General features: G+C 48.6%; 1 pseudogene; it reads left to right on the forward strand.

Annotated features, from left to right (window-relative positions):
• The first annotated feature begins 1,228 nt into the window (after positions 1-1,228).
• On the forward strand, positions 1,229-18,749 carry LOC117850099 (uncharacterized; annotated as a pseudogene).
• The last annotated feature ends 5,131 nt before the right edge of the window (positions 18,750-23,880 follow it).

Below are 23,880 nucleotides of genomic sequence, written 5' to 3' on the forward strand. Positions count from 1 at the left end.
GCGGCTGGATTCATCAAGGAAGTGTACCACCCCGAGTGGCTAGCTAACCCTGTTCTTGTACGAAAAAAGAATGAGAAATGGAGGATGTGTGTTGATTATACCAGTCTCAACAAGGCATGCCCAAAGGATTCGTTTCCTTTGCCGCGCATAGATCAGATAGTCGACTCAACCGCCGGGTGCGAAACCCTTAGCTTCCTTGACGCGTATTCCGGCTACCATCAAATCGCGATAAAAGAGTCCGACCAGCTCGCAACCTCTTTCATCACCCCCTTCGGCCCCTATTGCTACGTTAAGATGCCATTCGGCCTCAAAAACACGGAGGCTACGTTCCAGCGATGCATGCTTAAGTGTTTCGGGGACCTCATTGGGCGAACCGTTGAGGCTTACGTCGACGACATCGTAGTCAAGTCCAAGAAGGGTGACCAACTCATCCCCGACCTCGAACTAGCTTTTGAAAGGCTGAGAGACAAGCGCATCAAGCTCAATCCTAAAAAGTGTGTTTTTGGGGTTCCGAGGGGCATGCTGCTGGGTTTTATCGTCTCCGTGCGCGGCATTGAAGCCAATCCGCAGAAGATAGCGGCCATCAGCGACATGGAAATCGGACTTCCCCCGGCTGCACTCCTGGAGGGCCTAAAGACAATATATACTCAGTAACAGAGCGACGGGAGGAAAATAACCACCAGGGAGAACACCATACCTGGCCAGCGGGAACGACGACGTCGTCTAGCTCCCCCATCACCGAGGACAAGGCAGCGCGGACATTTGCAAGTCCACCCTGCACTGCCCGCCACTTGCCCCACTCCTCGGCGTCATCCAGTATGAAGAGGGGTCTATGCAGATCATCGTGGGACATCAAGCGCAGGGTAGCCCCACTCCATGCCTTGGGAATGGGACTGACCGAGGCAAGGGTAGAGGCAGCTCCGGCCGCCCCCGGCGCCGCCGTCCCCGACGCCGCCGCCGGGGTAGGCGCCGCCGCCCCGGATGCCACTGGCCTCGCCGACGGCCCCGGCACGTGCGCCGCCATCCTTGTCAAGGTCGTCGCGGCCGTCGTCGACGCCACCGTGCGTCCCGATCCGTCCGCCCCCGCCACCATCTCCGTCGCGGCTGCCGGAGCGGGCGTTCCCGTCGCCACCGCAGCCATCATCGCGACCACCGAGGCAGGCATCCCCACCCCGTCGTGGTCGCCGGAGCAAGCACCCCCACCTCCGTCGCCGCCGCTGCCTTCGCCATGGCTCCCCGGGCGGATGTCTCCGCCTCCGCTGCCGCCGTCGCCTTCGTCGCAGCCGCCGGGGCGGGCGTCCTCACCTCCCCCGTTGCCGTTGTGCCCGTCGTGGTCACGGGGGCGGACTCTCTCTCCTCCGTTACCACCGCCGTCCCCATCACGGTCGCTGGGGCAACCGCCCCCATCTCTGCCACCGCCGTCGGAGCTGCACGCTCCTCCTCCACCTCGTCATCGAGGTCTATCACCACCCCGGTCGGAGGGCTCCCAGGGGCAATGCCCTCCCTCGCAGGGTCGGCCGAGGAGGCAGAGGGCGGAGCAGGGGTCAGACCCCGCCCCGTGCCCGGCTGCGGCACCACTCCACCAGGTGCCGCCGCAAGAGCCACCTCCGCGGTCTCCCCGGCGACACCGTCGCTCGCTGCCGGCGGGGTCGCGGTCCGTCCCGCGGAGGTGGATGATACCCGTAGCGCCTTCTTTGGCGCCAGTGGCAGGACGAGGCCTCGAGGGGCGGCGCTGCGAAACAACAAACAACATCAACAAAAATGACTCGATGCCAGGAAAGGAACGAGACTCGCGAGGAATTTCCACTCACACTCCCCCAGCGCAAGGACGGCACGTGCGTTTCGCCTCCGAGCCTGACGCCGACCCCGGGGCATCTAGCAACGGCCGCTTGCCGCTACTCCTCTACTCCTGGGCCGCAGGCAGAGGGACAGGGGTTGACTCCGTCGACTCCCGAGGCGCGCTCCGCGCCGACCCCTGGGGCGCGGCCCCAGAGCTTTGCAGGGTTGAGTCCCGGGCGGGCGGCCCGCTCGGTTTGTCCCCCGCGGCCGTTTGGGAGCGCGGCTCCCGGATAACGAGCGCGCCCGACCGGGGGGTCAGAACGAACTCCTCCTCTTCCTCCTCCTTCTCGTCCTCCTCCTCGTCATCGTCGTTCGACACAACCTGGCCTTGCCGCCGCCGTTGGAACTCCTTGGCGGCCTTCCTTTTCTTCCTCGTCGTCTCCTTGTCCTTGCGCTGCTTCTGCTTCTCGACGAGGAGGCGGTTCTGCTGCCGCTGCTCGGCGTCCTCTGGCACCGACGGGCGCGAGTCGACGACGCTAGTCATGCTGCCCTGCGAACATGAAAGCTTCGCATTGGAACGACGAACCAAGAAACACAGAAGAGGGAAACGGAAGCACGAAGTCCTCACCAGCTGGACGAAGTTCTCGTCCGGGCGTATCGGAGGGTGGCCAGGCACCGTGTAATCGGCATCCTTATCCTCCAGCGCCTCCCGGACTCGCTGCCGGATCTCGGAGGCGGCGAGCGCACCCGTCGCAAGGACGGTGCCCTCGGTCGGCGCGCTGAGGGTTATCTCGGTGAGCGAGCGGACCCGGAGCATCAGTGGCGCCACCCTCCGAGCATGGTACGCCCTGATAACTCTGGCACTGATCAGCCCCTTTCCCTTCAGGTACTCGATGGCCTGAAGCAAGCCGGTGATCCGCTTCTTCTCCTTGTCCACCGGGCCGTACGACCACAGCTCTGGCGCCACTTCAATGACGCGGCCGGTGAACTCCGGCAAGGGGGAGTTAGAGTAGTTCTTCACGTAGAACCACTACTGATGCCACCCCTTGTGGGACATCGCGGTCTTCATCGCCATGTACTCCTTGGCGCGAGTATGGCGGAGGTGGATTCCGGCGCACCCTATCGGCACCGGGGTTGCCCGCTGCTGGCTTCCTTTCTTCTCGGCCTTCTGGTACAGGCTGACCGCAAAGAAATACTTCCAAAGCAAGAACTTGGGCTCGATGCCCAGGAACCCCTCGCACAGCGTGATGAACGCCGCGATGTGTTGGATCCCGTTGGGATTAAGGTGCTGCAGCAGCCCGTGGAAAAAAAGGCTCAGCGGGGTCGCGAACCCTCTCTCGTGGAAGTGGGCGAACGACACAACGTAGCTGGCGGGCGGACTCGGCACCTCCTCCATCTCGGGGAACTGCCATTCGCCCCTCTCGGTCCTCTCACAGAGGAGGCCCTTCCTCGTGAGGCCGTCGGCGCGCGAAGTGCCAAAGCTTGTGCGCGCCCAGGATCCTATCGCAAAGGGGAGAAAAGCTCGATGGCGGAAGGCGAGGAAGGTTGCAGCGCTGGGCGGAGAAAGACGAACGGCGCGCAAGAAAGCTAAGGGAGCGCAAAGAGGCAAAAAGACTTGGGGGCAGATTGCGGGCAGAACCGGCGAGGCGGACTTCCCGTCTTATAGGAAGGCACGTGGGAAGCAGAACAGACGCCCCCATCGCAATAAATGCGGCGCTAGGTACGCCACGTCACGCCCACCCCTTTTTCGGAAATCGTGCGCACGACCTGCTGCAGGAAACATGGGAGGGGAGAGCCCCGCTCCGCCTCGCCCGACCCACGGTCCCAGGGTCGGGAGCACCCGACCCCTCACTGCAAGACTCCGCCTCGCCCGACCCGGGGCGCAGGGGGTCAGACTCATCCGGGCCCACAAGACAAGTATCCGCCTCGGGCGCAGACTGGAAGATAAGAGCGTGGATCTCGTGGGCCTCCCTGTCGATCTCGCTATAAATGCACCGCGGCTCTAGCGCGCAGAAAGGCGCCCGCGCCCCCGATGCGACCCGCCACAAGTACCCATGCATGACCGCACAGCACAGGCTACAGTGGTCGTGGCTCTCCCCGATTCGCTGCAGGGCACTCATGGCCTGCGCCGCCCAGCACAGGAGGAAGCCCCGCCTGTTCTCGCGCCCCGCGCATTCGGCGATAGGGACACGACGTCCACGTCCCACGGACCATCAGCAAGATAACAGGATCAGCCGCCTTCCCTGATGGGAACAGATGCCGCAACCGAACACCATCATCATGCCTGGCGGCAATGGCCACTAGGAAGATCATCGACAGGATCCGAAGGCAGCCGTCCTCTTTCGGCGGACGCGCTGACAGGAACCGAAGGCCGGAATGGAGGGCGGCGGCCCTGGAACTTGGTCCTTCCCCTTGTATTGTATTTTACTTGAATTAGCTTATCTCTTTTACTTCTCCTCGTGCCTGGCTCATCTGTAACCCCGGTGTCCTCCTTGCGCTATAAAAGGAGAACCGGGGGCCCTGAGACAGGGGACGCTCTCGAGCCATCAGAACACACACACACTCTCCTTCAGAGCATCAGTGCACACCCAAGAGACTTGGGACCAGCTCCCTCTCTCGCCCTCCTGTAACCCCTACTATAGACCCCGCGTGGGCAACACAAGCAGCACCTCATACTGGATGTAGGGCTTTCCCTTACCCGAACCAGTCTAAATACCGTGTCTTCCACACCACCATCCGAAGCCTTACGCGCATAAAAGAAATTCACTAGTCTTAGTCTTGATACGTTAATCTTGACAACGACAAAATCTATAATCTGGAAAGCTCCCAAATAGGTTGGATTCTTGGGAGAATTCGAGAATCCAGATCTGGATTCTCAAAATCCTAGAATCTGGTGTGGAGGAGCTTCCAGCGGCTATTGGATAGTGCAATTATGATTTTACCCTCGCTCTATCCTTTCCGATCCCCCTCCGTCATTTTCCCGTGCTCATCCGACCGACGCTCCAGGCCGCGCCACCCTTCTCCATCCCCTTTCCTGCTCCCCATCCGGACTCGCCCAGGCGACAGCAAGCCGGCTCCTGCTACATCCACCGCTGAATCCTCCAGCACGTCGCGCCCACCGACCCAGCCCGCATCCATCTCCCACTGCCTCCTCCGCCCATCCAGCCTGACACTACACACTGCTTCGGCTCGTCGATTCCAGCCAGCAGAAGCTGGCGTGGCAGCCGCTCCAGATCGATCCGGAAGTGGAGCACGACAACGCAGGGTTCTGTTGGGACTCCAATGCCAATTCGATGAATCTTGGATCCGATTTCTTCAACCAACCCCTGAGCTTTCCTGTGGGGGCATCCTCCTCATGCAGTCATGGCCGCGGACCTCATCGCGAACCACCGGAGTGGAGGGCTGGACCTCAACTCATAGGCTCTGGACATCACCGATGACATGTCCCCTGCTAAGCTCGTCGTCGATTGGCTTGCTCGGGGAGGGTGAGCACACCGACGCTGGCCGTGGCACTAGCCGCGCCATTAGCTGTGTCACTGGCCGCATCGTAGCGGACCACGACTTCGGCGTTCCTTCTCGGACAACCATTGGTGCACGAGGCCATGGCTGTGCCGCGCAGAGTCCTCCTCCTGGCACCACAGCGGCACGTCAATTCTGTCCACCTCGTCTGTCCAGAGCACAAAGCAATGCGGTTGTCGCAACTCTTACTGTTGCCGACGCCGCCTTCAATGGTGGCCTCCATGAACCTGCCGCATCTATATGGAGCCAGAACCCCTACATGTAAAGTCACTATGAAAGAGTGTTTGTATTGACAAATATTATGTGTGTGTGAACTTGTAAGCTTTGGTTGTTTCTTTTGTCTCGTTCACTGATATTGAGCAACCGCATCTTGGGCAACAAATGGTAGCAAGGGCATAATAGGCACATATCAACAAACATCCATAAAATCTGATTCTGGATTCCAAACAGGTAGAATCCAGTTTTTGGAAATCCAACCAAAATCCAGATTTTGGAAATCTATGATAGGATTCAGATTTTGCTTAGAGCCTGTTTGGATCCAAGGACTAAATTTTAGTCTTGCACTTTTAGCTCAAAATTTAGCTCTTGGGATCCAAACAGGAGGGCTAAAAGTGACAAATAGCTAAACTTTAGGAGCTAAAATTTAGCCCCCAAAGAGGCCCTAAAAGGGGCTAAAAGTGCTCCTCCCCCCCAATTTCCACACCCTGCCGCCTCCGCCCGCCTCCTCCTCCGCCTCCTCCGCCGCCGCCTCGCCCCCGCTGCCACCTCCTCCTCCGCTTCCTCTGCCGCCGCCGGCCGCCAGATCTGGGGGCCGCAGCTACTGGCAGGAGGGAGGCCGCCGTGGTGGCGTTGTACTCTCTCCACGTCTCGGTTGACGGCGAGCTCGATGACGTGTAGGACCTCCTCGGCGGCGCATTCTTCCTGCCGCTCTTCAAGTGGACCGCCTCGCCGCCTCCGACGCCCGACCCCTCCGCCTCCGCCCGCCCCTGCACCTCCGCCGACCCTACCGCCTCCGCCCAAGCCTCTGCCGGCAGTGGAGGGCAGCGAGAGGTGGCAGCGGCAAGGGCGACACGAAGGAGGAGGGCGAGGGAGGGCGTCACGGAGGAGGAGGTTGGGCGTAAGGGCAATCTCTCCCGTCAGAAGGAAAATAGAGCAAAAGCAACATAATGAGGGGCAAATCAGTCATTCATTGATGGGAGACTAAATTTTAGCCCATGGATCCAAACACCCCAGCATAAATTTTAGTCCTTGAACTAGTGATCCAGACACCACCTTAGAATCCAGATTTTGGAAATCCAACCAAATTAAATCCAGGAAATCTATGATAGGATCCAGATTTTGCTTAGAATCCAGATTTTGGAAATTCAACCAAACTCCAGATTTGTGATAGGATCCAAATGGGACCTAGAAAGTTTTGTTACATGGATAACCGATCGGAATTGGAATATAATCGTTTGAATCTGCCAAGAAATGGAGGGCCAAAGCACAGAACTGTATCATCGAAATTCATGGACACGACTACATATCGCATCAGCTCAAAGCTTTTGACTAATTTGATGACCACTTGCAGCCGGACGACATAGAAGAGATTGATAGAGAATATCGTTGACTCACGCCGGATTTACCTTGCAGGCTTGCACCAGTGCGTAACGCAAGCCCACGCGCATCTGATGCTACATGCTAGCGCCTCTGCTTATTTAGGCCTTGTTTAGTTCGTTGAAGTTGGCGCCATCAAAATCACTGTAGGCACTGTAGCATACTATAACATTTCGTTTATATTTGTGAATTATTCTCCAAGTATTGACTAATTAGGCTCAAAAGATTCGTCTCGCAAAGTACAACCAAACTGTGCAATTAGTTTTTAATTTCGTCAATATTTAGTACTCTATATATGTATCGTAAGTTTGATGTGACAGGGAATCTTCCTTTTCATAGTGCCAAAGTTTGGATTGTGGGGCAAGAAAACAGGAATCTTAGTGCCTCGAGACGGCCGCCGCACGCCGACAGCTATCTTGCTGATGAATCAATCCGGTGCCGACAACGTTCCGTTCCGTTCTATTCGTGGCGCGTCCAAAAAGTTTCGCCGATAACCTAGAACGAAGACTCCTCGGAAATTCTTTGTTTCCCGGTTTACAGTTTACTTCCATTTTGACGTAGCGCAGCGTTTTGCAACGCACCTGCACCCAATCACCCTGCCCTAGCTATGTTTATATATTCCTTCCGTTCCAAAATATAGTAATTTTTGGATTCAAAATTTATCCCTAAAATAAATTATTTTACTCTATTTGATATATGAAAATACATGCGGCAGCTAATTATAATATTAAATATGGCTAATAAATATGGGTAGTTATTTTGTTTTTATTTCTCCTGAAATTTCTAGAATAAATTAATTTTTAATCGAAAATAGATAATAGCGTGGGCTTAATGAGCACAAAGAGCAATCCCCATCTGCGTGGCTGCGTTGGTTGGGCCACAATCTAGTCAGTCGTTTGTTGTTACTCTAGCGGCGGTCTAGCCCACCCACCACGACGATTTGGATAAATTGTGAGTTATTTGGTGTTCCGTAGAATAGTTATCTTTAGCAGAACTTCGGAAGTTAAGGTATTACTCCCTTCATTTAAAATTATAAATTATTTTAACTTTATATTAAATCAAACTTCTTAAGTTTTAATTAAATTTATAAAAAATACATAAATGCATACCTCTTCAAACAAGTTTGCCTTATGATAAATCTAAAATAATCCATAATTTAAAATGAAGGAGTAAGGTCGAGCGTTCATCGACTTATGTCTTTCTAACATAACTAATATATTTTGTTTTCTCAATATTGTAATGCACAAATTTATTGCATCCGGTGCAGCTTGTAGGACTTGAAATGTGTTGTTAACACATTTCTAAATTAATCCTCCATTTCAAATTATAGTTTACTTTACACTAAGTTAAATTTATCTAATTTTGATCAAAATTATAGATAAAAACACTAACATTTACGATATTCAACTAGTTTATATATTGATGGTGAATTTATTTAATCTATAAATATGTCAACCTATTTTTTCTAAAAGACCAAGTTAAAACTAGAATAATCAAAGCCCAGAAGCAGAGTAATCCGCATTGCCTCTTGTGCTCCAACGGTCTTCTGCGCTACTCCCTCCATCTCAAAATAAGTGGCTCTTTTAGAAAATTTTAGATGAAATTGTGAGGACACAAAATATTCTACGTACCCCTAATCAATTTGTTTAGTTGGTTTTGATTCGAAAACTCGTTGGGTTGAATTCCGATCTTTTGATGAAAGTGAAGGGATAACTCGATTGGTGGATGGAAATGACGTTCACGACCCGAATACAGCCTTCCAAGGGCGCTGCGCCTTAGCAACCAATACACCACCTCCAATGGCTGTCACAATCTTGTGGAGCGCGACACTCTGTCCACTAGGGCACTCGTCTTGCAAGCAATCGAAAAACTAGCAAGAACAAGTAGAACAAGTACTGAATTACTATATGTAAATGAAGGTTTCAAACTCAATCTCCAATATGGTGGGGTTTTGAAGACAATAAGACAGGCGGCTAATCCAGCACCTGCGCTTACAAGCAAGTAGCAAAAGCTAAACTTAATCTAAACAAAATTAAAGTTTTCCTGGTGACGAATAAGGGATATAAATACATGGGGGGATGACCGCAAGGGTGTTGGGGTCATGCTCCAACCTTGGGACGCGTCCCTAATGGATCCAACTTGATACATGGCTCATTGAGCCAAAATAAGGTAACACAACACCGTGGATAGAAAAAGATCTCTGTAATAATTTGACGATTGCGGCCACCTTAGAAGATATTGATATGAGTCCAGATCCATATGAAAATAGATTTCATAAGGATTCCATGAAGTACTTGAACGCCCCAATCCGAATCCGTATGCGACCGTGGTGACCGTCATAAGTTGGCGCTTTTCTGCAGTCCGAATCTAGCCTGCGCGAATCCTTTTCCCTTTCGGTCTTCTCCCTGGTTCGTAAGCAAAACAAGAGTGCACGTGTCTCCATGATCTAAATATGAAGGACATGAACTCAAGAGTGTACTCACCTGACGGTTGAGCTGATGAGCACGAGCGCGAGTAATGGAACTAGAAATTGGTACTTGTGTCGGTGGTACTTGTGTCGGCGTGGATGTATCGTTGTTGATGTCCTCGTCACTACTTATAAACTCCCGAAGCCATTTAATTGTGCATGTATGTGACTTACATGGAACTAGAAATTGGTACTTGTGTCGGTGGTACTTGTGTCGGCGTGGATGTATCGTTGTTGATGTCCTCGTTACTACTTATAAACTCCCGAAGCCATTTAATTGTGCATGTATGTGACTTACTAAGCACCCCCAGTCCGAGAGAGGCTTGTTTAAATTCCAATTAGCTCATAATAACTCGTGAGGACTGCCAAAATTAATGTTCAACTAAGCTTGTCTAAAACCTAGGAATGCACTCTTTGTAGGATGCACTTTTTTATGACAAGATTTGAATTCTAAAGTATTACTTATTTTTATTTTGGAACATGTGTACGTGCATCGGTGCATGGTTATACTTCACAAGAAGCTGACTGTTAACGAGGGCACTGCGCACGGCCCTGTAGCCTGTAGCTAATAAGAAGCTCTGAAGGCGGACGGCGGACGAATATTCACGGCGGACCCGGCTCCTTCACATGCTTTCTTCTCCGACGCGCCCTCTATTTCTCTCACCCACCAAGCGTTGACCTGCCGGGCAATGAAAGGAGAATAGAGGCTTGCTTCCTCGCAGGTGGGGAGCTGGATCTCATCTCCTCTGATCTCTTGCCATTGTTAGTTCTCCGCACGGTACGCGTCTTGCGCAACCCCCCCCCCCCCCCCCCCCCCCCCCCCCCCCCCCCTCCTCTTTTCCCCCTCGTTGCTATACGGTTGGCACCTTTTTCGACTACTGGCTCGGAGACTGCTTGTGAGGAGCCGCTGCCATCCTCTCGAGGCGGAAGCTCGGCGCCGCACAGTTCCAACCCAAATCCACCGCAATCCCTCACAAATCCACCCCCAGTTTCCAATCAACCTACAGATCCTGAATCTCCGCATCTCCAATCCCCAGTTTACAGCTTGTTTCTTCACCAACGAGACCCCTCTGCTGCCATGGTGACTTAGGTGCTACAACCTCCGTCGGCGGCGGCGGCGTCGCCGGAGGGCGCCGCCGGACCTCCTCGCGCTCTGTGGGGTCTGCTCCTGCCTCCGGCAAATCGCCTGCTTGTGGAGCTTCATCCATCGCTGAGTGAACAGCGACCCGGGTTCCCGCGGCCACCGCTCAGGCAAACCTCCGGCGCCGCCGCTCTGATCTCCCTGCTCCGGCCTCCTCCGCCTAAGCCGGCCGCGGATTGGAGCTCTCCTCCAGACGCTCTCTCCATTAATCCCATCAGCAGCTCGTCTCCTTGCGTGAGAGGGGAGATCAGGAAGCGCTACGCAGCTGCTGCCGCCGGCCGATTCAGCGCCGAGGAGCGATGTGATTTGGCGTCGTCGTCCGCTCCCTCCCAGCAAGCTCGCTTGGAGGCCCACTGGTCCAACCGAATCCTGCAGCCTGCACCATCGCCGCTAGGCTAGAGCTACGAGGCCATCCAGAGGAGACGATGAGGACCATGAAGCGCTGCCGCTGCTGCCGACCCCACCTCTAGTAAGTGGTGGACTGCTCCACTGCTCCGCAGCCAGGCGCAAAGGAGCTGCCCTTGTCGCCTGCTGACGTCTCCGTGTCACGTCGAGCTCTGCTCCGGTGCCGGCATCCATCTCCACTACTTCGCACTATGATCGTCTTCCCTGACAAGCACTATCACGCCGAAGCCGACGTCTCATCCTCCGCTGAAGTTCCACCTACGGCCACGCGCCCTTGCTCGGTTGGCGCCTCCGCTTCCTGCTCCACCACCCACCACCGGTGGTCATCGCTTCAGGACCGACAGTCGGTTACCGCTCAGAATCCACTGCCGCATCAACCTTGTTCTCGTGCCCAGATGTGAGACAACAATGTCATCCTCCTCTCCATCGGGCTCTCTCCATGTGGGGTCTCGGGCGAAGTGTCACCCTCCCGAGAATCCGCCATTGCCATCGCGCTGCACCGTGCTCCCGTCGCCGCCACCAACCAAGATTCAGGCAGAGCGTAACCTCGCCTTCAAGAGGTGGGCTCGAGGTTGATGCTTCCGTTGCCTCGCCCACGACCATCAAGTTTGCTTCTGCAAGGACTTCTTCCGTTGCATCCGTTGTCGCCGTCCTGGGCATAGTGAGCGACAATGCCACTTCCGCTCTCCTACAGCTGCGTCGAGTTATCGTCAACCTCCAATTCAAGCTTGCCACTCTCAGCATACTCGCACCTCGCACCTAGGCGGATGTTGTGGCTATGTCTCCACCAAGTGGGCTGTGTGGTCCGTTGTCGGCTTCGACTTCGAACAACACGAATAGCGCCGCATGTGCTGCTTGTGGGTGCCTTTGTCACGTCACAAAAGGTTCGCACACCTCAGTTGAGCCGCTACTGGAGTCGCTTCGTTGTGACCTCCAAGAGTTCTTTGGATCTCGACTCGAGGAGATGATGCGCCCACTCAGAGCTGAAGCATCCACCATCAAGTTGTGGCTAGCACAGGTGGCCAACCATTTAGAACGTGTGGAGACGCATTGCAAGGACCCTTTGGTTGGTCTCTTTGGTCCTTGTTCCCCAGTTAGGTGTTCTCCAGATCCAACTTTCTTTGCTTCATTGTCAGCTGCATGCACGACTGCTCAGGATTCTTTGCCATGTGATGAGATTGCAGACCTTGGCAGCCAAAGCTTTCTGCGGCTAACTTGATGGATGTGATGCCCACAACCACAAAGGAGGAGGAGGTGAGGGCCCTTAATTCCATTTCTGAAATTGTAGCCATTGAAGATCTCACCAACAAGTTGGATGCAATGTCCTCACGGCCCTCTAAAGCAAAGGAGTACGAGGAGCTCTCCATGGAGCACACACTGCTCCAAGTTGTCGCCTCTTCTCGATCGTCGATCACCAAGGATTGTGTGCTTCCCATCATCAAATAGGCAGTTGTGGCGGCAACGCCTTTGGCCATGACCACTACAAGTTGCAAGGACATGATGACGAGCAAATGACCCAGCAAGTGGACACCTATTTTGAGGATGTTGTCGTGGTGGAAGACGCTTCCGAGGATGAGGAAATTGTCTCGGGTATGGGTATTACAATCGAGAGCCCCATATTTCTCATCACCGTCGAAGATGACCCTACTCATTCTACAGCTGACAGAGGATCCACCATTATAGTGTCATCTCCTGACACCACATCTATAAATGGTGAGTATCTTGGATGTCCTCCTATACACCCCCCTTCACCACCGTCCATGGCAACAAGACGCCAGTGCAAGTCTTACGATAGATCCTCGCTTCGTCGAAGTGCCCACCTTGCCCAATGTAATGTGTTAGAAGATTTGGGCATTCTTGAGAATGACGGGAATCTTAACGAGGATGCAATTCAAGAGTATGCAAATCGTCTTAAGGATTTATTGCCATTAGACCACCTCAAGCCACTAAAGGGTTTGAAAAGTCGTGCCTTCTTGGACCTACTGGTGGAGGTTTCTTGTTTTCTATGAGGATGATGTTGTGCTAATGCAGCTCATGTTGTGAGTGAAGTTGCTTGTTAGCGGAGTTGTCATTCTTAGTCGTAGTTAGTTGTTGTAGGGTTGCAATTGTTTTTTCTTTCCATTGTCAACCCCTTTTCGGGGATTGTTATTTGCTCAGTCTGAGCTTTCTTCTTTATCAATATAATCAGCATCTCTCCTGCTTGGTTCGTTTCAAATTTGTCGACATGGATGGCTCCCGCTGCCGTTCCGTTGGTACTGCAGTGCGACCATGTCTTGGGTTTTAAACATTTTGTAGCAACCCGTGGGCAGCAAGAAGAGTGATCTCATCAATCTTCACTTGGTTGCACCATGGTGTACCAGCCAGTATTCTATTCATTCGCTAATCTGCAACAAGCATCGATCTGCTTCTAATATGTTCTGATCCGAATCGATCAAATAAAGCGAGCATATACATGAATATATGATATCTAAGGATATCGAATTACTAGTTCACCCAGTACTGTTAGCAAGAACTAGTCCATCAACCCCTTCACTGCACATTCTAGCAGTTTTAGAAGACAAATTTGCCTTCGAAGTTTGTTTGGAAATTTCCAACATGGTCAATATTTTGAAAAAAGAAGGGAAAATGTGTAGCATTTGTTTTGGAAAAAAAGGTATAGGAATTTTATTTGCAAATATTATAAATGAAGACGGAATTAGATATGTCGCAACTACACATATGTGTCATGCTTTTTTTTTACTACCTTTCACTTGTTGAATTTATTAATAACCTACCTATAGAGAATGCGTCAACCCTATTAATTACTTGCTCACACACCATGCTTGTTGCAATGTTCCTTGCAATTTCTCTCTTCCCTTTGCTTCTAATGTATTATGACGTTAATATCAAAATGATCAAGTATATGAAAAACTAAACACTAATTATCATTAGATAATATATAGCAGAAATTTGCTAACAGGCAATCCACTGAATCAGCTTCAACTCTAGCCGTTTCATTAAATTTTGTACATCACCATTGAGATCGTTGTTGATTCCTCGCTAGGGCACTACTTCATGGTCACAGATTCACGTCATTGCCCAGTTACCCTTGCTAGATGCTAGGGTTACAGAAATAAATACCAATCCATCTTTGAATTAGAAAGGTTCGATGGTCAATGCGACTGAATTATTGAGAGTTGAAAGAGACACTGAAAGAATAAATATGAAAGAATAAATATGAGGATTCTTCATTGATTGAATGAATGGTCTAATTACATATTTATAAAGGGGAAGGGACATACCCAAAGGGTATTATGTCCCTTGGAAGTTGGCCCCTTCATGAATGGTTCACACCCTTTCATGAAAGGTCCTCTATAATTTATCTATAATATTAATTGATCATTAATAATGGATTTCACAACAAGACCAACTTGTAACCACTTATTAACTCCTTGCGTCCATGCCTACTTGCATGTTGGTGCCTTCACTTGGAAGAGGTTTCTTCCTTTTTACACAATTTGCATTCCTCTCCTCTCCACTTCCTCTTCTTCAGTTGCATTGCTGACTAGATTTTATCATGAAAAGTAGTTCATGTAAAACTTCAGTGCCTTCGTCTAAACTAAAAAGAAAAATGTCTTCAAGTTGAGTTCAATACTGCGAATTACTCACTTGTTTGTTTACTGTGACAGAGCCATCAGTACTAAGCTCACTAGTGTCTTTTAATGGCGTAGCTTCCTGAAAACAAGCTTACCGACTTCATCAAAATCAGTGAAAAGGCAAAGTGGAGACCAGTCAACAATCACAATATAAATTGCTTCACAGAAGATGAGATCAAACGGATCACTAACAGCTATAGCACTCTCATCGGTGAAGGTGGCTTTGGACAAGTTTACAAAGGTGCTCTTGATGATGGTACTACAGTTGCAGTAAAAAGATACATGTGCCAGAATCTGACAGAAGGGTTTGGCAAGGAAGTAATCGTACGTTGCCAAATCAACCACAAGAATGTAGTGAGGCTCTTGGGCTGCTGCATGGAGGAAAATGCTTTCATGATTGTCACAGAGTATGTCTCGGGGGGGAACCTCCATAATCTTCTTCATGGCAGCGACGATCCAATTTCCTTAGATGAAAGGTTGCATATTGCTATAGAATGTGCAGATGCATTAGGATACATGCATTCCTCCATGTATCAACCAATCATTCATGGTGATATCAAGCCCGATAACATACTTCTGGACAGTAAATTGGTTGCCAAACTGTCTGACTTTGGATTGTCGAGGTTGCTTTGCATGGATAAAACTCAATACACCATGCATGTCGCAGGCAGCAGAGGTTACATGGACCCGGAGTATATTGAGACAGGGCTTCTTGATCCAAAAAGTGATGTTTATAGTTTTGGGGTTGTTCTCTTGGAACTAATTACCAGATCCAAGGCAAGTGAAAGTGGGTTTGGTACTCACCTCAAAAGAAACTTCACTGATGCTCTAAGGAAAGGAAAGAAGGAGGCACGAAAAATGTTTGATACTGAAATAGCAAATGATAAATACACTAAGATTCTCGATGGAATCGGAAATCTAGCGGCAGAATGCTTCACAAAGGGTATCAAGGAACGTCCTGAAATGAAAAACGTTCAAGAAAGACTCCAATTTCTCAGAAGAGATCTTCACCGTGAGCAAGCCCAGGAAAAAGTCAGTCAAAAGTCGAGTATTCTGGGCATCTTCAATTGGAATAATGCACGCAGGGAGTATTTCCACAGGAATGGAGGGCAAAATACTAAAAACTTGTGGTCTAAATATTTTCACCGAACAGAGTCTAAAAAAAATCACCTGCAACTATTCAAATGTAGTTAGCAAGGGTTATTTTGGTTGTGCCTACATGGGGTGGGTTGATGACAATACGAGGGTGGTGGTGGTGAGGTTTATCCTGCCAGAAGAAGCCGGAACAGGTTCCATCATGAACGGACTACTATTTGCACACCACATTTCCCATAAAAACATCATCAGGTTTGTTGGCTGCTGTTTGGAGACGGATGTTCCTCTGCTCGTATATGAGTTTGCCGCAAATGGAAGTCTGTACGACGTTCTGCACGGTGATAACGGTAAATGTCGTCTCTCACTGGATTCCCGCCTCAATATTGCTATTGGATCGGCAGAAGCATTAGCATATTTGCACGCAGCGGGGACTACCCAAAGAGGATACGGTAACATCACATCCAACAATATATTGCTAGATCATAATTTCTTGCCCAAGGTCTCCGTATCATTTTTGGAAAGCATTAAATACGCCGAAAGTCTTAAATATGGGATTGTATTCGCCACTGCCTACGTCGACCCAGTTTACTTGAAAACTGGTGTCTTCATAACAAAGAGTGATGTCTACTCTTTCGGAATTGTCCTCTTGGAACTCATCACCAGAAAAGGAGCAGAATATCGGGACGGGGCCACCACCCGTTCCCTCCTGATTGAATATACCAAAGTCTGGAAGGAACAAAATAGTGGAAAACCCATGTTTGACAAGGAGGTTGCAGTCGAGGGGAGCATTGCTATCCTTGAAGAGATGGGGAAGCTAGCAGTTGAGTGTCTCAAGGAAGATGTAGACGAGCGACCAGAAATGGTGGAGGTGGCAGAACGGCTTCAGAACCTGAGAAGAGACTGGAAGCACGGCGAAGTTGGCTGCGGGAGCTCTCATGCCAAAGAGGAGACAACAGGAGGCCACTGATTCATGGGGCAAGTATTTCTCTGCGGTATGCGACATGCGAGTTGTTAGAGAAAGTATGTGCTGCTGTTTGAAGAACATTCAGCTAGCGGATGGCCGTGTATTGTAATAATAACAAATAAATTCTCAAGATTATTGTGGTTAACTTTGAATTAGTGAGAGGAACACAATGTTCAAATTAAAGCACAAAAATCACATTGTAATTATGTACTTAAATACACACACACGCACACACAGTATAGTAGTAGTATGGCTCTTGTTAAGCTTCTGGAATTTCGAGACATTAGATGATCGTGTAAGCTCTTGGGGTGTGGATCACTTTAGGAATTGGTCATGTGCCATGACAACCTCATGGGAACTTTAGGAATCTACCGCAAAGCATGCTGAACCAACGAAGCCTTTGGCCTTTGCCGACACATCATCTTAACCCGCGGCAACCGCCGGGGGCGGGGAACATATCTTGCATGGCATGCTACTAGTACATTAGTAGCGTAACACGAAGAGAAACTGATGTTTCATGCACAAACCGATCGGAACAGAATCGTTTGAAGCTGCTGGCAGCGAAAATAAAGCAGCGGCGTACGCCACCAGATCGTTCGAGGCCGGGAATCTATTCCGCGGCCCGCGCCGGGAGACGGCACACACGGCAGCACGCAGCTTTTGATTCGGCGGTATAGCAGCCGGCCGAGAGGACAGACTGATCGAGATCGCCGCTGACTCTGACGGTCTGACCAGATCCCGCGTACGCGCTAGCTGCAAGTCCATGCCAATCTTTCTCTTACTATATGCTCCGCCGCATTCGCCGACGACGAGCAAGAAAACCGGAATCGTCTTGTCCCTCGGCGCCGCACGCCGCTCACAGCTTGCCGGCGGATGGATCGACCTGGCAAGTTCCCGAAAGACAAGAGATCGAATCTGTCGTGCACCAGCTCGGCTCGGCTGTCGGCATCCATCTTTCTACTGCTTTCTAGTAGCTAATAACGCGGCCGGGCACGTCCCAAACATTGTGTCGGCGTGCTGGGCTCGCGATCTTTAATTTAAAGGCACTTACACTTTTCTGTTCTTCGTCAGCCTAGAAGACGGCTGACACGCAACGTACGTAGGTACGAGTTCCTGCGGTCCAAGGAAGAGGGCATTCCTTCCTACCTCGTCGACGTACGTGCTCCATCGGTCGCGTGCCTATAAAAGGAGGCCTCTCGCTGGCTTCTATCTCTATCACACGTACGGCCAACTTAACCATCAGAGGTAGTTGAGCTACACACTTGCACAAGCACTTCCAGCTGAAGATAGACGAGCCTGCTCGCATAGATCCCAAGACCCCCGGATTCATCAATGGAGAACAACGCCAGGAGCAACCCGCAGCCCCCGCCAGGTGTGATACGTACAGATGATGATCATAAAGATTAGCCTAGTCTCAATTGATTTCATTCTAATAAATTATTAAAGGGCCCAAGACATAGCTGAACCATCAGTTAAACGACAGCCAATTGCTAATTTACCTAATCTTTCTGCGAAATGTGGACATATATGCTTATATCTTCGTTGCTGGATCAGGCTATCCGACGGTTGGTCCGGATGGCGGCGACAAGAAGGGGTCGCGTCGCGCGAAGACGAGCAAGCAGCGTGGGGAGCCCAGCTTTATCGAAGGATGGTACGCGAGCTTGTCTAAGATCTAGCTTGGCGCTTAGCCCTTATTTTTATTTTTCTTTCAAGTTTAGATGCATGGCATGTGCTTTGTTTGACTGATCTCTCCGTTTGATCAATGTGTTCTTCGTCTCCACTACAGCATTGCTGCGCTCTGCTGCTGCTGGCTCTGCGATCTCTGCTGCGACTGAAGAGCCTACCGGAACTGATGGACCAGAGATACACGATATGCACCAGAGATGGATTCGCGCATGCGATGCGTGAAATTTCTTTAGTATTGTCGAGTGGAGAATAATGTAACTTACAATGATTGTGTAACGAGAAAGTTGTGCTTTCTGTTATATCTAAGAAGAGGACGAGTGTGTAATGTGCACGGGTCTGTGTTGTTAATCGTACCTGTGCAAGGAGCATGCTGTGGTCTAGATTTTTGGGTTCACAAGTTTGTGCTTCTTGGTTTTCTATGTAACTATTCCATGGTACTAAAGGAAAGTTTTGCGCTACCTACATTCAGCTATTTTATTTAATTTGCATGTATAGTTGTCATTTTTAACCTACTAGTTTGAATTTAACGCTTTGCGCTACCTACATTCAGCTATTTTATTTAATTTGGATGTACAGTTGTCATTTTTAACCTACTAGTTTGAATTTAATGCCTTTTGAATTCATTGATGCCCCTCAATATTTCTAGCATTTTTTCAGATCAACTTTTAAAATTTCTTCGTGAAATAGTCTGACAAGATTGATTTGTAGGAAATAGTTTGTCTAGATTGGAGCATTTTGTCTAGATTAAGGGGGTGTTTGGATACACCCGCTAAAGTTTAGCATCTGTCACATCGGATGTTTGGATACTAATTAGGAGTATTAAACATAGGCTAATTACAAAACTAATTGTACAGGTGGAGTCTAATTCGCGAGACGAATCTATTAAGCCTAATTAATCCATGATTTGATAATGTGGTGCTACAGTAACCATTTGCTAATGATGGATTAATTAGGCTTAATAGATTCATCTCACGAATTAGCCCAGGGGTTCTGCAATTAGTTTTATAATTAGCTCATGTTTAGTCCTCCTAATTAGCATCCGAACATCCGATGTGACACTGCTAAAGTTTAGCACCTAGTATCCAAACACCCCCTAATTTGTAGTATTTCTTCATGAAAGTAGTTTGTGATAAGATTGATTTCTAACATTTTGTGCAAGAAATAGTTTCTATCTAGATTGATTTCTAGAAGATGGGGACAGAGAAACAGGAAATTGGAACATCTAGCAATTTACTTCAATCTCATGGAAAAAAAACATGCAGACATTTTTACGAGCTAGAGGATATGGACATATGGTTGCATCACGCGGTGCCAGAGCTGAAATTGTAGGATTTAGGAACAAAACCACGAGCACATATGCAAGACATCTCTTGCTAGCACCCTAGCACAAGAAATTGCTAGCCACGGCCGGCATGAGAGAAGAGATTGAAAATTTTCTTTGCTCACATGGACACGTGTTTCTATACCGGTCCGTTAGTATATATGGTGGCGTCACCACACGGGAATTCCTTGGCTATCTAAATTACCTTTGACCAATGTCTCGTGAACCAAATGTGTTCAAGGTCGACCAGCAAATTTGAATTTGATATGGTGACTAGGCTACCTCAAAATGTATAGAATCTAGGTCGAATTGCTGAAACACGTGCTAATTTAATTTCTGGATAGTTCAGGTATAACTTTTGGTCCTCCTAAAAAAAGGGTCATTAATTGTATTCTCTTCGGCATGTGGTTATTTTGTGGGTCATTAGAATAATGGTTTATATAATAACACCATATACTCACCTCAGAAATATAGTACTAGGTCTTTTATGAAATAAAATCGTGAATCATATTTCGTCAATGGCATCCTAATATATATAAAGAGGGAACATTTTTTAAAGTAGCATTTCCATTTGGTAACGGGCACAATGACTTTCGGTGAGGTTGTCCCAAAAGCCCAGGGAAATATTTATTTATCTTCAGAAATAATAATCTTATGACTATTTAAGGGGTGTTGGGATATCCTTGCCAGCGGAGGCGAGCAGAATCGGCTCTCTCGCTCCAGTAAGAAAAATGCTTGAAAGCACATGTAACGAGGTGGTCAGGTAGACGTCCAAACACTCCGAACTTTGCTCGGCCAGACAAGGCAAGTTCCGGCAAGGAACCAAACTGGCCATTATTTTTAGAGGAACAGATGCACGACCACTTACTCTTTCTCTTATGTCGGGTTGTGAAAAATCTATAAAAGCTAACATTATCCATCAACATTCGTGTAGAAATCTGTATTTTATCTGCCTTCCAGCTAGAAATTTTCTATAATGTGTATATAACAACGGAGTAAAATGGGCCTCAGCTTTCTAAATGATATCCTTGGATGATGTACATAGATCGGGTAGACAAAGATCGTCTTAATAGGATCCATTGAACCCACTAACCTTGAAATTAAATCTGATCAAGGAGACCAAAAGTGTGGTGGTCGGTGATAATGTCGATGACGATACTAAGATTCGTAGCGGTGATGGGACGAAAGGCATGATAATCGATTCTCCATGTTAGATCGGTGCGACATGAAAGGGGACATTGGTATCTAGGTGTATGGTTGAAACCTCGATTGTTCAAACTAGGTGTTGCCCCCCTAAACCAACCAACCAAACCATCAAAATTGTACTACTACTAACTACTCACGTCTAACACGCACTAAGAGCAATTACTTGAATATATACTTGTGCTTGTGCATTACAATAATAGTTTTAAAAATCCTTCAATTCTGATATCTTTCTTTTGCACTAGAGTAGTGTACTGCTACATACCACAATAGCTGATTGGCCCCTCTTGATATATGTTCATGACCTGCCTCGATGGAGATGGAACCAAAATTTTCTGGAGGAGAAATGTATAGAGAAGGCGGTGCTGACATTGTTGTTAGCAATGTAGGGCCATAGGCACATCGTCGACTCAATTCAAGGAAAGATCGCTGCTGGCGACGGAAAGATAGCTACTCGACCGAGTTCATCTTTTCAATATCCACATCCGATTAGCTCGTGCTGGCGACGGAGTGATCACAATAAGAAAGTTTTCCACCGGAACGCCGCTCAAGGGAATAGTCTGAAAGTTCAGGCCGCCGCGGAGGAGAAAGCATGATCGATCGGGACCGGCGCCGGCGCCGTGTCAGGGGAACTGATTCCGATTCTTTGGCCCCTACTAGCTACATACAGCCGCGTGTATCCGACTCGGCCTTTGGCTTCCGGCTGAAGCCAGAAGGCAAAAGGGAGGCGATGGCTTACGCAGCGCCGATGCGGCGGCGTACGTGCATGATATGCATGCACGAATCAAAGCATCTCCATACGTACGTACGCTTCCTCTCAGTTCTCGTGTCCACACGGCGTGGCCAGCGCACCTTAACTTTGCCGCCGACAAGCTAGCTAGATCACGCGTGGATGGAAAACGGCCGGCGTGGTGGGTGAGGGTGAACTAACCAACCGGTTTCAGATTGGCTAGGCCAGGATCCATCGGAATTCAAATTTCATTTCCGCAAGTAATCTTAATGAAACAACTTTTTTCTTTGACTGTCATTTTGCTATATTTGGAGAACCGTACATATATTGCTTTTCATCTCAAACTGCTAAAATAATTTTCTCATATATTTTGGGATTGGCTAAATGTGATCAGTAAATGGCTAAAGTACACTACTGGAGGATCGACTTCCAGTACCGGTCGGTAACCCCTTTAGTACCGGGTGCCCGACCGGTATCACTTGATCAGTACTAAATGGCGTGGCATTTAGTACCAGTCAGTCCAACCAGTATTAAATGCACCATTTAGTACCGGTACTAAACTGCGAGCCACGTCGCGCTGTTGCGGATAGCAGTTTAGTACCGGTTGGTTTTACTAACCGGTACTAAAGTTTATTCCTTTTCTTTTTTCTTACCCTTTTGTTTTAATTCATATTCGTATCTCACGGACCTTTTACTAATAATATTACATTAATATATCAACTCATTCAAATCCAAGTATTACAAGTATCAACCCATTCATATCATTAACGCTCAATAGTTAGTACATCATTACTTAAGGTCTTAGAGAGAACAAGTTCAAATCCATAAGAAAAGGGTACGGTAGGAGTACATCCATTCATGCTACATATTTAATAATTCGCTTCACTTATGTAGATATGCCACATAGCTTAAGTCTCCAATCGTAAAGCCTAGAACTTTATCAATATAAACTAGAGCATGAATTAGTGTACTCTCTAGCGCTTCACAAGGATGGTCACATGCACTACCATAAATCTCGAACAATGGAGACGACGTCAACTGAAATGGCCTATAGAAAGTGAGATGAGCCTGAAGCTTTAAATCTCTGGTGCGTATCGGTTTTCCATCGGTATAACTATAATTCAACACATCTAAGAGTCGAGCCAGAATCGCATAAAAGCTCATTGCCACCAAGGTTTGACCAAAGACATCCTAAAAGAAGAGAATAATGTGATGAAATTTAAAAGATGTAACATAATTAAAGATAAAAGAATGATTAGATATGTGTTCCATACCATGTCATGTTGATTAAGCGGACAAAGCCTCTCAGTAGTCCTAGTCACATTGCTTTCTCTCTCCTCGAGTGCCTTTATTCGAAAATACGAGAAGTCTGGCACAAAGTACCCATGATTCTTAAGCTATGATAGGCAGGCCTCCACGGCAGCCCTTTCAAAAGTTACCCTACTTGGTGCTAATTGACCTCATATGGCAATTGAAACTATTGGGATGGGTTATCCTGGAACTCTCATCCGGTTGGCCTATGTTTCTCGAACAGGTACTTGAAAAGAGATTTTACTCTTTTAAAATTATGTGTACCAACTATCTCAGATTGCACTAAAGGAGAAGTATCACCTAGAGTTTCGACAACATCTTTCAACTATTCGATAAGCTAAGTAAATTTAGGAATTATTCACATGTAGTAAAAGAACCAATTACAAGAAGGAAACAATATTACTATGTTGGGAATTGTTCCTCTGCTTCGATCTCAATGACACGATTAGGGAAGTGAATTTCTGGAGGATGAGCCAACGATGGTTCCTCAAAAATGTAGTGTCCACGACCACCACCACCACGACGAGAAGAACTTCCACTTGCCATAGTTAGCCCAAACTGTCCAAATAAAATTGTGATAAGATAATTTGCCACTATTTTTCTTAACTAGTCAACTTTGCCACCAATAATACATTGTCATATACGCACATCATATACATTGAAATAAATCTAGACCACCATTTCATAGCCATCCACAATTATATCGCAATGCTACCCGTGATTATCTACATGTCCTCTAAGAGATATAGCTTTATGCCATAATTGTATCAAAAAAATAATTACTTAGCATCCAATACAAATTGGTTTCCAATTCAAGCAAAATCATAGCCACTTCAATACGGGTAGCAAAATCATTTTAATGCATCAAAATCAAAAATATCGAAGAAAAGAAAACCTAATCGGGGAGGGCGCGGGGGAGGCACGGCGGCGCGCGGGGGACGCGGGGAAGGGAGAGGTGCGGTGACGGGGACAGCGGCTAGGGACGGAGGGTGGTGGTCGGGGACGGGGCGACGGTGACGGAGCCGAGA

Source organism: Setaria viridis, chromosome 3, assembly GCF_005286985.2.
Source record: "Setaria viridis chromosome 3, Setaria_viridis_v4.0, whole genome shotgun sequence".
NCBI classification, from domain to species: domain Eukaryota; kingdom Viridiplantae; phylum Streptophyta; class Magnoliopsida; order Poales; family Poaceae; genus Setaria; species Setaria viridis.